This window comes from Arvicola amphibius, chromosome 10 (genome assembly GCF_903992535.2).
Source record: "Arvicola amphibius chromosome 10, mArvAmp1.2, whole genome shotgun sequence".
In the NCBI taxonomy this organism is placed as follows: domain Eukaryota; kingdom Metazoa; phylum Chordata; class Mammalia; order Rodentia; family Cricetidae; genus Arvicola; species Arvicola amphibius.
In genome coordinates, this window is record NC_052056.1 from 50,900,233 (window position 1) to 50,917,186 (window position 16,954).

Here is a 16,954-nt window from a genome sequence, read left to right on the forward strand (position 1 = left end):
GTTTCCAATGTGCAGTGAGCCCAAATCCATTCTTCAAAGGAAGATGTGTTCACAGTTCTAATTCATGTAGTATACAAAAGTGTAGGGGCTCTGTCTCATGGATGAGAGAATTCCATCTCATATACTTGTGGAGAAGGTGAAAAAGTTTAGTTTAATAAGGAGCACAAGGTTTAGTGATTTCAGTTTTGCTTATATTATTTTTTATTACAAAGGGGGAAATAGTAACTTTACAATAAAGAACCTGGTACATACCCCTTTGATTAGCCAATAGCAGTAGTACATCAGTTGTACTGAAAGACTGGGGCATCACAACCTTGGGCAAATGGTAGAGAATCGATGTTCCCAGATAAATCCATATCTATAACCTAATTATGAGGAATCATTATACACATCCTCTAAACTGAAGGATTTTACTAAGTAACTAGCTATAAAGTTTTTTTTAAAAATCATTTCTTATTTTTTTGTTATATTTACATCACTTTCCTCTCCCTTCCCTCCCTCCAAACCTTCCCGTATACCTCTTCTCGCTCTCTTTCAAATTCATGGCCTATTTTTGTTTTCTTAATTGTTGTTACATACATATGTTTGGAAGTTAAAGAAGACAGAAAGAGAAAGCGAAATATGATTTATTGTAGCAGAAACTGAAGACCCATGGAAACTAAATGCAATGGATCATGTATCCTAAAATGTGTCTCTATTGGGGGAAATGTCAACTAAGGGCATCAGCTGTAAGAATTAATAAAACAGAGAACAAGGACGATGGTTTATCCAGGTTTGGAAACAATAGAGTAAGGGCTAAATGTACTGCAGAGATTTTTATGAGATATGTTTGAGGGGATTGCGAAATAAAGAAACAAAATCTAATAAAATCTAACAGGGAACTGACAAGCCCATCAAAGTCTGAAATACTTATGATCCCACCCATTTTAGTGAGTTCTGGATTAAGCCACTAGAAAAGTCACGGTGTATTTTGTTTTAGCTCTTAGACCCACAAAGACAGACAGGCTTTAGTCTCCACTTTCCATAGCTAATATACCTCCATCTCTGGGAAGCTGCTGTCTCTGCCAAGCCCCAAGCTCTCCAGAGAAGTATAAAGAAAGATTGGCTACTTTGGACATCCGCAGAAGGAACTCTTAGTAAAGCCGTGATCCCAAAATTACAGCAGCTGTTGTTATTACGGAGACAGGCTTCCTTGAACCCCAGGCTGATCTTCGTCTGGGTATGTAGTTAAGGAGTTGAATATTTTGTGCTATCACCACTGCGTCTCAAGTGCTAGCATTGCGAGGGCAAACCACGTTTCCAGTTAATGTCATGCCAGGGCTAGAAACTAGAACCCGAGGTTCCCTGTGTGCTGGCTGCATTCCCAGGCCCCGCCGTCCTGAGAGCAGTGACATCGGCACTCTCAGGTGATACTTGTGCTACTTGCTACACGCCAAAACCTAAGCACTTTTTCCTGTACTAATTCATTGAATTCCCTCTTTGCTATTATGAGGTTAGGGACTGCTCTTGTCCCCATTTTGCACACAAGGAAGCCAAGACCAGAGGAAATCCAGCACCCTGCCTAAGTGAGTCAGGAGCAAAGCCAGACTTTGATCCCAGAAAGATTGATCTAGGAACCATCCCCCAAACAGCTCTGTCCAATTAGTTCTGCCTCATTACCCTGGTGAGTTATTAACCATGCAGGATTTGTACACACATATCTAATCTGAGTTTGCTTCCCTGTCTCTAAAAGGAGAGAAATGGGCAGAGGAACGATTCCGGACTCAGGAGAGCCTGGAACCAAGGCTAGGTTTCTTCCCCACCCCTCTTTGCAACACTGCAAAACAAATGACTCCCCTAATAACATCAGAGGAACCTGCGCTCCCTGCTCCGTGTTTCACAGGAGGAGGGACAGCAGCATTGAAACCACAGCTATAAATATCAGAGTTAATGAGGGAGGACTCCTGGAGACCGAAATGTATCCATTTTACGGGTTTGTCATACATCAGGTTAATATGATTCTGACAAATAATTATATTGAAAATCGGACAGGGACCTCGAATGTTGCTGTTCCTTTTGATTGTTACAGAGGAGTCTTCTGGCTAATTAAAGGGTGATGATATTGACTCTGAAATGCAGAGCAAAACTATAGCAATTTGTGACATTTAGACAAAGGAGCGTATGCACACCCTCACCTTGGCATAGACTATGTGACTGTCATTGTCTAATTTCCTGAACAAGCAGAGAAACTCCTTCATAAGGATGGTTGAGCAGTTAGACCTGGTGTGTGGATACCGAGGAGGGGAGATAGAGGTAGAGGAATTATTTTGTGTCTTTTTCTCCCCTCTTTTAAAAATAAAAATACCTCTCTCTCTCTCTCTCTCTCTCTCTCTCTCTCTCTCTCTCTCTCTCTCTCTCTCTCTCTCTCTCTCTCTCTCTCAGGATTCTTCGGTTGCCTATAATTCTTTATATAGGAGTGAGGCCTCGTGGGCTTTCTCCTGTCCACCTTGACATGTCTCTTGGTGATGTCCTTGTTCAGTTCATGTTCAGGCAGTCATGGGTGTAGTATCGCACCCATGATTAGAAGGTCAGCCTTGTAAGCATACATACAAGTGACATTGTTCAGAATGAGCAGGTTATATTTATAAATATATATGTAGAGACATATATGCCTGTAAAAGCAATTACTTGAAAAAAAGGCCATGAATTTAAAGAGAGTAAGGAGGAGGATATAGGAGGGTTTGGAAGGAAGAAAAGGAAGGGAGAAACAATACAGTTGTGCTAAACTCTCAAAAATAGAAGACAAAATTGTTAAAGTAGCATTGACCTTAAGGGTCTCCATGTGGAAGGACAAAAAGATTGGGTGAATCCCCGAAACAGGTTTTCAGTCAGAATATGTCAAGCCATGATGGTAGCTCCTTCTCTAACTTTAAAGATGACTTATTCTCTCTCGGGTTAATTACAGTGGCCTCTGAGAGGAAATGATGTCTTACTGATGGGGAAAAAATGACACTGTGAAGCTGTGACATTTGCCTTCATGTAATTGGGTTGCCCTGAAATCCTGGAGCTGTGTTGCAGGCTGGAGAGCAGACACTTCCAGGAAAAGCCTACCTAGAAGGTGACATTCCGTTTCATGGGCCCCTCTCCATCCCCAAGGACTGCTCCCCAGCCGTACCGGTGGTTCACCATGCAAGGGCATCACACAGAGGGGGCACAAAGGGTCTAAAATTCAGCCCTGCCTCACCTGGAAGTCAGGTTTGTTTATCCGAGTTAGCAGTGCTCAGCTCATCCACACATGGTCAAACCCATGTAGGAGCCTGGGATCCCAGAGCAACGTAAAGGTGAAGCTTTCCTATGCCCTCCTGTAGCAAGCATCAGCTAACTTCTTCCATATTCTCTTACGCAGTCATGCCCCATCATCTCTCGGGCAGCGTAAAGGTGAAGAGGGAGACACAATTCCCACTGCCCTTCTTCTTTTCATCGGTAACATCAGTTCCTCGCTATCCTTGCCCTCTCTTACAAACACCCCTCACTAGAGCTCTGGCCGTTAGCTACAGCGGAATACTCCTTTAAATGTCCACACGACATCGGGGTTCTCCCAACTCAATTCAGTCTAGACCTTGTGCAAAGAGAAACTTAATGTCCTTGCTCAGACGCTGTTTGCTCTCCAATCATCAATCAACCATCCCTTAAACTAAAATTCTGATGCCAATAAGGGCTGTTTCTTCTCTTTTCATGGTGTGTGTGTGTGTGTGTGTGTGTGTGTGTGTGTGTTTATGGGGGAAGCTAGAGATGAATATCAAGTATCTTCCTCAATTGCTTTCCCTCTTATTTTTTGAGACAGAATCTCACACTAAACCTGAGCTCATCAAATGAACTAGATTAGCTGAGCTCCAAAAGCCTCATCTCTATGATCCAAGTGCTGGAGTTAGACATGTGCATAACGGGATTCAGCTTCTGTATTCAATTAATTCTTTGAGAATTTTATGCAATTGCCTTCATCTCCACTCTTCCCCCATTTTTCCCGATCCACTCCCACAACTTTATGTTATTTTTTTAATGACCCAATTTGTGCTTCCCACACAATCCTGGGTGTGGGGTTATCCACTGAAACATGGCAGATCTACCAGGGACCACATCATTAAAGGAAACTGATTCTCCCCCCCACCCCCCGGCAAATTGTTTATTTGTATGTAGTTCTTCAGTTGAGGGTAGGGGCTCGTGAGTCTCTTCCCACTCCATGCTAAAATGCTGACAAGTGTGATCATGGGCAGGTCTTGTGTAGGCGACCGTAAATGCCGTGAGCTCAGGAGTACAGCAGTCCTGGAGTGGCCAAAAGACACCTTCTCTCTGGCCTTCCCCAACTCTGACTCTTAAAGTCTTTCTGCCTCTCCCCCTTGAAAGTCAAAGGAGGGGTTGATACAGATGTTCCATTTGCAGGCGAGCACTCTGCTGACAGGCTCTACACTCCGATCATCTGTGAGTGTCTGTGCTAACCGACATCCATGGCACCAAGAAACGTCTCTGCTGAGGCCTGACAGCTGCATTCGCACAGGGGTCTAGAGAAACAAATTTAGAGACCAGTTCGCTGCTATGTTCATTCAGCGAAAGCATAGTAAAAAGTTAGCTTTTGATCTCGGACAGCTTTAGGATACCAGGCATTTGACTCCTTCTGTAGAGTGGCCCTTTAACCCAACCAGGAAAGCAGTTGGTTAGACCCATACCATTCATGCCACTATGTCACGCATGGGCTTTATCTTGCCATGCCAGTCATTACTATTGCCCATAGGGTCCACAGCTGGGTAAGAGTGTTGGTGACTTTTCCCCCTCGCAGCCTACACATAGCACCTCTGGTACTGTGAAAGCCAGGCAGCTGGGAGGAATCTTTCTGGTCAGCACCAGTTTGATTTCTTCAGGTCTTCTGACCTACATGTGAGGTGTCTCCAACCACAGGGTCTTAACATCAAGTTGTGGTGGGTGGGGCCCAGCCTTTCATGTGACTTTTGGGGTTCCAAACACAGGTCCTGATGACTTGATATTGTCAACTAAAGCACTGCCCTAGTCCCAGCTTTAGCTTTAGAAAGAGGTATCTGAAGCTGCTCCATATTAGGCTATTAAGGTAAGTCTCATGACTCCTAGAAGATAGAACATCACCAGGAGAAAAGGCCTCTGTTCTTAGAGACAGCTGCTGTTTCTTCCATCCTAAAAGCAGCTAGCGATATGAGGGCCTTCATAGGTAACAGTGCTGGCCAAGAGACCCTCTGTCTGGTCCAGAATCCCTCCCCATATCTTCCTATTCTCATTCAACTCACACAGAAAGCTTCTGGCTGAGGGAGATCAGAGAAAAATAGAGAAAGTCCCAACAGAAGTGAGGCCTTTAACCCAGTGTTTGCAGGAAGTATTTTCCTTTAAAGCAAACTTTCTTCTTTGCAGTGTGTGTGTGTAGATGTATGTATGTGGACATGCCACAGCGTGTATGTGGACATGCCACAGTGTGTATGTGGAGGTCAGAGGACAACCTGGGAAAATTGATTCTCCCCGTCTACAATTAGATTCAGGGTATAGAACTCAGGTCATTAAACCTGGCATCAGGTGGTTGTACCCACGAAGCAATCTCACCAGCCATTTTCCTTATTTACCCCGCACTCTCAAGAGAGGATAATGTCTTATATTATTCTAAAGAGCAGATAGATGGAATGAGATGAGATCCTTTCTTCCAACTAAACCTTCTGTCAGCTTCCCAGCCAACTTTCTGTAACTCAGAAAATGATCCCAGGTTCCAGTTATCCTCCAAGCTTCAAGTGGTCACGTGGTTCTGGACACATGGGCAGGTGGTGCCATACAATGGGGCCTCGATGAGCGCTTTCCTGCTTCCTGAACAGAAGGAGAGGATTAACTCAAAACCTTTCCTCTTATAAAATGGCAGCACAGACAACGGGGAGATCACTGTGAGTTTCATTCCTGAGAAAGCTATGAATGTGCTCACTAGAACAGGTTTTCTGTATTCCTCCCGGCAGAGCTGAATCTTCCATACTGACCATGATCCCATGCATGTCCAGGACGCTATAAGGATGTAAGCAATAGTAAATATGTAAAGGTGGGGATTAAGGGTCAGAGGATAGACATGAAGGCATGTAGAAAATGGTACCCAGATAGAGTCCTTCGAGGCAGTTTATTTTTAGCTTTGTTTTATTTTAAACATTGAAAATGAAGAGGAGGCTCCAATGAATTAGAATTCAGGAAAGGGAATATAGAAAAACGGGTATAGACTTTCTATGGTCCGTAGAGCTTGAAAACCGAGATTAGATCGGCTCTCTGTGAACACTGAGATTTGCTGGAATGTAGGATATGCCCTAGGTGAGGAGAGGAGAAGAAGGGCTGTAGGTGGGAAGTATTTGTGTACAGGCACGTACTGTTATCAAAGCCGCTGTAGCTTTTTCTGTGTCAGGAGATGCACACACAGCTGCCGGGTCTTCTTACAGCTGAGAGTTGGCCTTCAAGTGACAAGTCCTTTTCAGCAAAGCCTCGCTGTGTCATCCGCAGACCCTGAAGCACACACCGCCTGAAACTGGATGAGGAACAAAAGCTGCTCCACAGGTCTGTGTCGTGTGCACAGGTTTCCAGAGGCAGCAGTGACCAGTCGGGGTCAGTGCGGCCGAGAGAGAAGTGTCTAATCCTAAAGTTCAGAACTTTCAGTCTCTGAAGTTTAATGATGGCTTTGGGCCTTATTAATATGTAAGGGGATACATGGGAGTCAATGATTATCTGTTGGATAACCTTGAATTTGAGGAGACCATCTGTAGCTCTCCCTGTAGGGTACAGTACAAATAGTCCTGGCCTTGGAGTGCCATGATTCATCCATCCTAAATTACCCTAAAAATCTGTACACTGAGAAAAACCGGCTGTGGATCCTGTGCCTGGATGTTCCCCGATAAAGAGGTAGTTTTACTTAGAAGGGATCTACATATAAAATTGCTAAGTTAGAATTTATAAAATAGCTAAGATTTCTTTTTTAACTTACTTAAAAGTAAGTTAGCTCGTGGCACATTTATGTATGTGTACATATGTACAGACACATATTTCACTCATATATGAATACATGTGCATATGTATACACAGATATGTATATATTTAACAGTTCTATTTACGTATTTATGCACGTACCTGCACACAGAATCCACGAGACCTTTGTGTCAGAGGCAAGGGCCATTGATGACTTTTCAATGGGAACGCAAGACAGAGTGGCATCTCCCACAAACTCTGCTGTGTGGGGAAGGGCACCGGGTGTGTATTTGAGAGCACTATTGGAGAACCCAGTTAATTAGGTCACTCTGATCTTATACAGGCCTGTAAGAGACCTACACATCCTCCCCACAGAGTAAAACATTATCTTTACTCTGGAATTTCATCTAATCTTTGGGTAGAAGGAAAGGAGGATTTTATCTTTACCACTTTGAAGCATCTCTGGGGATAGAGATGTCTTTAAGCTTTACTATCCTGAACATCTCCTTATGCAAAAAGATTAAATTCAACTGTAAATGATTTTGCTTAGAATATCTTGACTACGAAGCGATGTAAGCTATTCATGGGGAATGGACTCCCTCAAAATACATGCACATAAAATAAAAATATCTCTCTCCTAATGTAGGCCCTTGTAGATATACACAAGCCCTCAGCAATATTTCATATAATTATAATGCCCCATATTGTAGTATTTTGAAGACCAGAAGAGTAGAGGAGGGGATGTGGCCATCTTTCATATTTATCCCTCTACTATTGATGGCATATGGGAAGTCGCATGCTATTAAGAGACACTGGAGCTCTGGTGTTTAGGGCTATTGTGATCAGTAACATGGCCATTGTGACCAGGCCGGGAATGCCTGAGTGTTCTAATAAGGAAGGCATTCAGGGAAAAACACCCACCCAGTGCATTCCTTAAAGATATGAGGAAACTCTCAAACATGTCCATAACCACAGAATTCTTGACTCAGAGGAGTCTTTTGCTTGTAGCTCAAGAATGTGCTTGTTCGCTCTAAAGTGTAATTGCTTGGTTGAGTTCTTCTTGACCTAGAGAGGGAGGCAGGACAATTCCGAAAAGATTAAGCTCCAAAGCCAGGTTAGTTAGGGTTTTTATTGCTGTGAAGGGACACCACAACCATAGCTACTCTCACAAAGGAAACATTTAATTGAGCCTGGCTTACAGTTCAGAGGTTTAGTCCATTGTCATAACTATGGGAAGCATGGGGACACACAGGCAGACATGGTTCTGGGGAAGTGACTGAGAGTTCTACATCTGGATCGGCAGATAGCAGGAAGGGAGTGAGATGCTGGGCCTGGCTTGAGCATCTGAAACCACACACTTCCTCCAACCAGGCCACACCTACTCCAATAATGCCACTCCCTATGAGTCTATGGGGGGCCATTTTCATTTAGACCACCACACTAGGGATAACAGCTCATAGCTGTAATCCTAGTACTCAGGAAGCTGAGACAGGAGGATTACCCTGAGTTTCAAGTTCACCTATGTTTCAAGTCAGTCTGGTTTACAGGCAAGAGACTGTTTCAAACCTAATAAAACAGGATGAAACTAAACAAAGATCTTGACTTCCACCCACTTTCTTTGGACCCAAATTGTTTTGACTTATTTTCACATGGCTCCTTTGCTAACAGTTCTCTCCCTGGGTGTTCCTCAAAGGAAGGCAGAAGGGCTTGCTTCTCCTTAATGTGTGAGATCTCATCCCCGAGTAAGGCCCCAGTAGTCCTAATGTTTCTCCAAGCCGACTTCTTTTGGCTGACCCTGCCCAGGCCCTCCTATCATCAGCTTCTGCTCCAGCCCTCCTCACCTCGTCTAAGCAGAAGTGCATTGCCTCAACTTCAGGAGGTGATGCACTGTGAATAGGTGAGGCTTCTCTTACTTGGATTATTAGTGTAGGTCAAGGAACAAGGAAATTGGAGTTATTTCATATGGTCACCTAACGTCTCCCACCAGAGACGTGATGTGGGGCACATACATATTGTTCAAATTCATACGCTTCCACTTAGCCCATGATGTCTATTGTACACACATAGCCATAGCTATGTATAGATAATTCTCAAGCATGGATCTCCAACCCCAGCCTCCTTCCAGGCCTGACTGGCTGGATATACATGTTTAGATGTAACAAATATCACAATCTGATGTCTTCAATGAACTCACCTTTTTTTTCATGGTTTCTTTCCTTCCATAATTCTTAGGATAAATTTCTACTTCTTCCAAAATATCCCAGAGACCCAGAGATCATTCCTAGCTGTTTTCTTCTCAATATCCTACCTCCAAAGGGTAGACACATTAAATAGAATTTTCATAACTGTCTGATCTGTTTCTTATTCCCCCTTTGCCCTTCTACCCTCTTATAATTTCTTCCTTGTTCTTAAGCAATGACCTCCACATAATTTCCCTCACTTTAATTGTCTCCCACCTCCAAAAATTACAGAATCCATCAATGTAGCAATTATTACTAAAGCACAAACATGGTTAAACTGCTCTTCCCTGCTTCCTGTTGTCTTTAGAATAAATCCCTCACCTGGATAACCCACAAAAGTTGCCCCATGGTTCTCAGAGCAGGTGGGATTTAGCTGTAATGCACCTTTAAGGTTGAGTTTACAAGTCCCTGGGAGGTGGCTCCCATGTTGGCCCCTGACCACTCTTACAGACTAATTTTCAGCTATTGAAATTAGCTTGCCTTGTGTTTGACCTATCTCAAACTGTGTAGTGCCTGGGGGTAATTGTGTCTCTACCCATTCCCCCTCCCTCTGTGACCAACTCCATAGCTGTCTAATATACTAATATCTCCCTATTCACCCTTGCAGATTCGACTCAAACATGACTATGAGGAGTCCCCTCCTCGACTCCTATGTAGCCTGCATCCATAGACTGAGCTTCAGAGGCATCCTGTACCTCCTGTAAGTGCATTTTTACTCTTTCCTTTGCAAGAATCCCCTGTGGCATGGTGAGCCCGGAGGGACAAGATGTCCCCTAAAGGGTTTTCAGGGTGTTTTGTAAACTATGGAAAATCTTCAGTTTTCTTTCAAGATTTCTTTTCAAAAAGAAAACAAACCATGGCTTTGATAAGTCACCAGACTGGCCTCATTAAACTATGATCACCCACCTTAACATCCCAGTGTATCACCGTGCCCAACTAGATTTGTTTTTGAATATTGAAGTTAATATATCTGTTTTGTGAAAAGGTCAAATAGACTAATAAGAGATACCATATAGCATACTGAAATTGGAATCAAGAATCTACTTCTAAATGGTGGAGTGTGCCTTCAGTTCTATGTCTGTAGGGAATAGGTGGCCAAAGAGATGTTGTTGCTTGGTGTACTCGACATGGGGAGGTCAGGTCTCATGTCTTCTACCGACATGAGACCTTTGTGCATATTGTTTAACATCTCTGTGGCAAGGCAAGTGAGGAAAAACTAAAGTTTATGCAATGATAAATTAAAATCTGCCACAAAATCTGCTTTGGGTGGCTAAATAGCAAGTGCTTAATAGAGACCAAAAAGTCATTCGTTACTATCATTCATTAATTAATAATATTGTTATTGATGGACAAAGTATTACAAAGAGGTGTATATCAAAAGCATTAATTCCTCTTAGCTATTATAACCATTATTAATATTCCCTGCCATGGTATTATTCAGGAAATATTATACACATACCGTAATAACAGATATATAGGTTTTGAAAGGAAATTACAAGTGTCTTATATTGTTAGCTAACAATGTGCTTAGAGACAGCTGCCTATTAGCAAGTGGAGTTCTAGCTCCTTCTTCTATAGCTTCATTCTACAGTGGTTTCATGATTATATTTAATGACTTTATACTGCAGGGTCAGTTTTTATCTCATCATGGACAGTCATTGCTGCTCACCATTGCAATGAAAGTTCTTGTTGACTTTAGCACAGAATCTCCTCTTGGGAGGCTACCTCAGCCCAGCCGCCAAGCCCACAACTTGGAGTCTTTCAGACTGCTTCAGGCGTCCCCTACACTGACAACTCATAGCACCGAGATGACAGTGGCATGGGGGCATCTTGTCGCTACTCCGATCCTCCCTCAAAACCTCATCTCCATGACGACATTCTGGTGTGCAGGTGCTGGAGGCTTTTACCTGAATAGGCCGAGCCCTCATCAGTAAATATTTCATGTGCCTGATTACTCCACAGTGAGCAACAACATGCAAACATAATCTTGGAGATGGCTACAGGTGGGCAGGAGGGCATATTTTCATCTTTCCACAGGGGGAAATGATTTATAACTGTCAGAAATCTGATAAGAAGTTGACAAGTATATGAAATTGGTTATATAAATTATAAAACATAAGTCATGATTCTATTTGCTTTGTGACAAGAAAAACTGGGTAATTTTTCATGAAGATATAAACTAAATACAAATGGCTACAATATCCAAGCGGCTGTTCCCACATCCTCCCCCAAAGTGTTATGCATTGCCTTGTGCATATGGAGGGGTGCGGGACTGGGAGCAGAGGAGGCAGAGTGGAGCGTGGGAACAAAAGGTCCAGAGGGAAGCAGCAGAGAAACATCAAAGGGAAATTTCCCATGTGTCCTAGATTGCTTGAAGCTGCTTCTGCTTGGAGTGCTCCAAGAGAAACTTCTAGAGTAGAGGCCAGAGAAGAAAAAAATCTATTTGTAAGCCTTTCAAGGGAAAGACAGTGCTGCAAACCGATTGTGGCTTTTCTCAAATGTGCAGCCCACAGCCTAATCAGCACAAAAGCTGAGATGGTAACCCCACATGGCCAAAGGTCTAAGATCCAGGTTTCTTTTAAGTGATAAAACTGCTTGAAATCATAAAATTTCCTTCTGGATAATTTGCTCGCTGTAGCCCTATGTTTTTCTGTCAATTGAAGAAACAAAGGCAAATGTCAGCACTAAATTCTTCAGTTCTCGTCTGTGGGGATGCGGGACAGTCATCATCCACTTGCCTTAAAAACGTCATTCCACTGTATTTTGTGTATAACTGACCATCTTTCAGATTTTCTACTTCCTTTCATCCAATTATCCTTTCCTTCAGGGTTAGAAGAACCATTCTGTTCATCTCTGTCTATAAATGCCATGTGCATTTTTGAGCCTAGAGCACATTTTACTGAATTTGGCTGAGCCTTCCATCCTAGATAATTTTGCCCATGAAGTGAATCTGGTGATCCACCAGTCCCATAGGCAGACACTTGCCAGCCCATTTCTCTTCCTACACTAAGCCCTTGTGGAACGGCCAACAGAATGGCATTTCCATACAGTCTCTAGCAACCTTCCCTATAGCTCTGTGACTTCATTTATGTCGATTGTATTTTGCATGTAAGCTATTGTCATTAACATTTATTACTGACCAAAGGCCAGTACTCTGGAGATGCTATTATTGCCCTACTCCCCTGTGGCTCGTGGTGAGCCACAGAGCAGCAGCTCCAGCATCATTCAGTAGCTTGTTAGAAATGGAGTATTCAGGCCACAGCCAAGATGCACTGGATCCTAATGACTTAGAGGCAAAGAAGTCCAGACCACGCCTACACACATCAGTGTGGAGGCACTGTTGTCCAGCACAGTCCCTGTCTCCCTAAAAGGGCCCACCCACCCTCTATGCTCTGTTCCAAAGGGTAATGTCTCCTAGTGTTCTCCATGTGGTAAACATTTTCCTACAACTCAGATCTAGGCATGTGGCCAAATCAAATGTGAATTCACTTAGTGGGAATCATGAGGCAGAATATTGGACATTGAGTTTGGTCGTTGCTATATTTAACTCCTATTTCATAACCATTTTGCTTTCTCTGAGAAGGGTGGCAAATTATTTTAAAATGGTCCACCACCCCATCCAATTTTATCTTAGTCACAGAGACTATGTAGCTATGATTTTTTTTAAAAAAGTCTGTCTGCTAAAACATTTCTTTTCCTTTTAAAAAAGGATTTGTTAACTTTTTCATTTTATGTGTATGAGTGTTTTGTCTGCCTGTACATATGTGCATCACATGCATGCAAGAGCTTAAGAAGGCCAGAAAAACATCAGATCCTCTGGAACTGGAGTTACAGAGAGTTGTGAGCTACCACGCTAATGCTGGGAACTGAACCTTGTGCTCTTGACCACTGAGCCATCTTTCCAGCCTTCCAAGCAGATTCCCTCACAGAGAGTCTTTGAAGATCTTCCCCCTTCCCCTTTGGTAGGTTCGTCACCACACTGATGGAGCCAGGACATACAACAACCCAGCCTCAGTCCCCAGTGGATGCTGTGGTACCTCCTTTACAGTACCCATCTCCTTCACCTGCACGTGCAGGAGAGCAGGCAATCTGTAACAGCCATTCCTGAACATGATCTATACTACATACTTGTTAGGAAGTACCAACTCTTTCGGAAACAATGTGATTAGATAGAGAGACAGCGACTGACACTAAAGCCTTGGTTTTCCAGTTCCTGGCCTTTGGCTACCACATGTGAGTCCATGGAGACCCTGTTTTGAAATATCATTGCCTCCTGACCTGTGGCCTGTGACCTCTGGATGCTTGTGCAGAGAATACTCCAGGTTATATTCATTTGTGGTGGTTTTCTATTCTTCACATGTTCTGTTTCAGAATACATGTATGCCACCTGTGCGCATCTCTCAGCAAGGAAGAACATCACCAGTTGTCTTTAGCGGAGAGCTGTCTCCTCCCTGGCTCCATGGGGATCTTGCTGAAGATCAGAACAATCAGTGGAGACTCTCACTATGGGTTTTAGAGGGAGTAGCGTGGGTTTGGTCATTTAGAAGCAGCGGGAAAGCCATTCAGACAGGCTCAGGTTGAGTAACTGAGAAACAGTCTGGGTATCTATCAAGTAGGAGCAAAAGTTGCAGAACTGGGGCTTTGGGGACTTTCATGGGGGCCTTTGTGCTTCCAGGAATTTTTCTCCTTGTTGTGTGCGCGCGCGCGTGTGTGTGTGTGTGTGTGTGTGTGTGTGTGTGTGTGTGTGTGTGTGTGTGTCTGTCTGTCTGTCTGTCTGTCTGTCCGTCTGTCAGTATTGACCCCACCTATCTACCTCCACACCTGTATGTTTATGAGTGCTGGATCAGTATGAACATTTGGTCTGTGTGCTAACTTCCTCTGTACTCCAGAGAGGATATCTACCGGTCTCTCTTGCCCTCTCTTGCCCTCTCTTGCCCTCTGTTTTTCTTTTTTGGTGTGAACTGCTAAGCTAGCTCCTGATCTGGTCTGGTCGGTTGTGTTTGCATTTCCCTACACTGTTGGATTAGAACTTAAACTTTTACAAGGTAACAAACAAGCAAAGAAGGAAGAAGGCTGAGTGACAGGGTTGTTTATAGCCTGAGAAACCCGAATTATTTATTCCATGGCTCTTCATGGGAACTGTTGGTTGTCTCCTGAAAGATAAGAGTCCCTTACATCCTTCACCAGTTCCAGCAGAAAGGTCCCAGGGAGATGTGAATATTCTTAAGGCAATTAAATGGCAAAAGATAAGAGAACTCCAACAGGTTTGACTGTTGTGAACCCCCCTGGATACCTGGGGTGATACATTTTTTCCCTAACAGAAAAGTAGGTCATAGTTGCAAAAAGGGAATGGTGGTTAGCCAAACCTAATAAGTACCCTGCAAGAAACAGATGTCAGGGCTGGAAAGACAGCTCAGTGGGTAAAGTGCTCACTGTGCAAAGGCGAGGATCTGAGTTCGGATCTCCAACACTCATATAAAACACTGGGTGTGGTGGTGTCCATAACCCCAGGCCTGAGATGGCCAGGGAGTACAGAGGGAAGGTGGATCCTGAAGGCTCACTGCCAAGCTCCAGCTTCACTGCAAGTTCCTGTCTCTGAAAATAAGATAGAGAGTGGTAAAGATACAGATGATAAGGTTGGAGAGATGACTCAGCAGTTAAGAGCACTGGCTGCTCTTTCAGAGGTCCTGAGTTCAATTCCCAGCAACCGCAAGTGGCTCACAACCGTCCGCAGTGAGATCTGGTGCCCTCTTCTGGCCTGTGGGCATACATAGACAGAACATTGTATGCATAATAAATAAATAAATCTCTTTTTAAAAGATGCAGACAGTAAACATCAGTCTCTGGGTTGACACATGAGTGCATGGACAAGCACACCTGTACACACATGTCAACACACATTCATACCTTCCCACATACACAGAAGAAAAGGAAAAAGCAATCATACAATTTTTTAAAAAGAAAAACCCATTTGAATCAACTTAGAGGTACAGGCAGTAGAAAAATGGACTAAAAAGCTGACCTGAGGGAGATTGGGAGGAAACCCCAGAACTAACCCTACAGGAGCTTTGCCTGTCGTCTTCCTTGTCAGCAGAGAGGGAGGAGAGAACACAGATATTATCAAAGTACAGACTACAGGGAAGTTGCTCACTGTCCCACCTCTTTCTAACCTTTGCAAGGAACGCTCTTACCCAACCAGGAACCAGAGGGAAAGAGTCAAGATGGTCACTCTCGGGCACAGGACTTGGTGGAGAAGTGTTAGGAGTGGATCAGAAGCAGTGAATGGTGACAATACATAAAAAGAACGTGGGAAGAGGAAGGCTGATGCCATCCAGGGTGGCTTTATAGGCACAATAGCTGCACGTGATTTAATGCTCTGCCCTCAGCATCTTGGGGCGTGTCTGTGTGTGTGTGTGTGTGTGTGTGTGTGTGTGTGTGTGTGTGTAAGGGTATTAGGAACTGAACTCAAGGGTTTATATCCACTAGGCTGTCACTGAACTATGTATATCCCCTGCTCTACCTTTGATTTCTTTTTTTTATTTTAGATCTATTAATTTAGCTATTGTATGTGTATGGGTACTGTGTCTACGTGTATATATGTGTACCATGTGTGTACTTGGTGTCCACAGAGGTTAGAAAAGGGTGTCAGGTCACTTGTGACTGGAGTTTCTGGTAGTTGTAAGTGGCCATGTGGTTACTGAGAAGGAAACCAAGATGCTGTGCAAGAGCAACACTGTTCTTCCCCTCTGAGCCTCCAGCACCAGGAGTCTTAATAACATTTGGAGAAAGGCTTCAGGTTTTCCTTGTTTTACTTGGCTCCACAATGTAGTACCATTTCTAATTTTATTCTTCAAAGTGTGTCAGCCAATGATTCTCTTTCGATATTTGCTCTTCTCAACTGTAAAATACGCGTAATGATATTTTCCTCTCAGGGTTGAAGAGTCCATGACATTCATGAGTTAAGGGCTGACTTTACACAGACTTATTTCTTCCTTTCCCTGATCCCACCCTCTTCTCATGCTCCTTCACATTCTCTTTTAGAAGATGACTTCTGGGCAGCTGCCCAAAGGAGGAAGATCATTCACTAGAATGAGAAACACAATAGCTAAGTGACCCACCTGAGTGGGATGTGGACTGGCCGTGAGGGAGGCTACATGAGGAAGGCGTGCCAATCGGTTATTCTCTTCAGACTGTGAGAGAGGAAGTTAAAGCACACCTTGATCCCTTGTTTGATTTATTAAGAGCATAACGTCCATAAATGTCCAAATCTTTGTCCAAGACTATCAGCTTGTCAGAGCCCAGGGCATCTAAGGCTAAGGTCACTGGGGCTCAGACAGGTTGCTCACCAATTCTCTCCTTGAGTATGCATAGTCTCAAAAGCAAGGTTTGGAAATTAGTGTCTACTTGTTATGGCACAAGCTGTCTTTTTTCAATTTGCTTTTCTTCCTCTTTTCTCAAAAGAAAAAGGTGTATCTTTTTACTCTTTCTTCCTCTGCATAGTGAATGTAAAGAAGTAGGGTTTTGGTCCTTTCCTAGGACAAAATAAGCATCAGGCGGGCTGTGTGCTCTAGCTGAAGGCTCTAAAGCCATTGACTGAGGTTGAGATGCCCTAATACAACCCAGCACCTAAGAGAAAGTGGCTGGAGATTTCATTTTCTCCACATAATGATGACAGTCTAAAAAGCCCAGTGTTCTGTGTTAAGGTGAAATAATTCTATTCTTGCTGCCCAGAG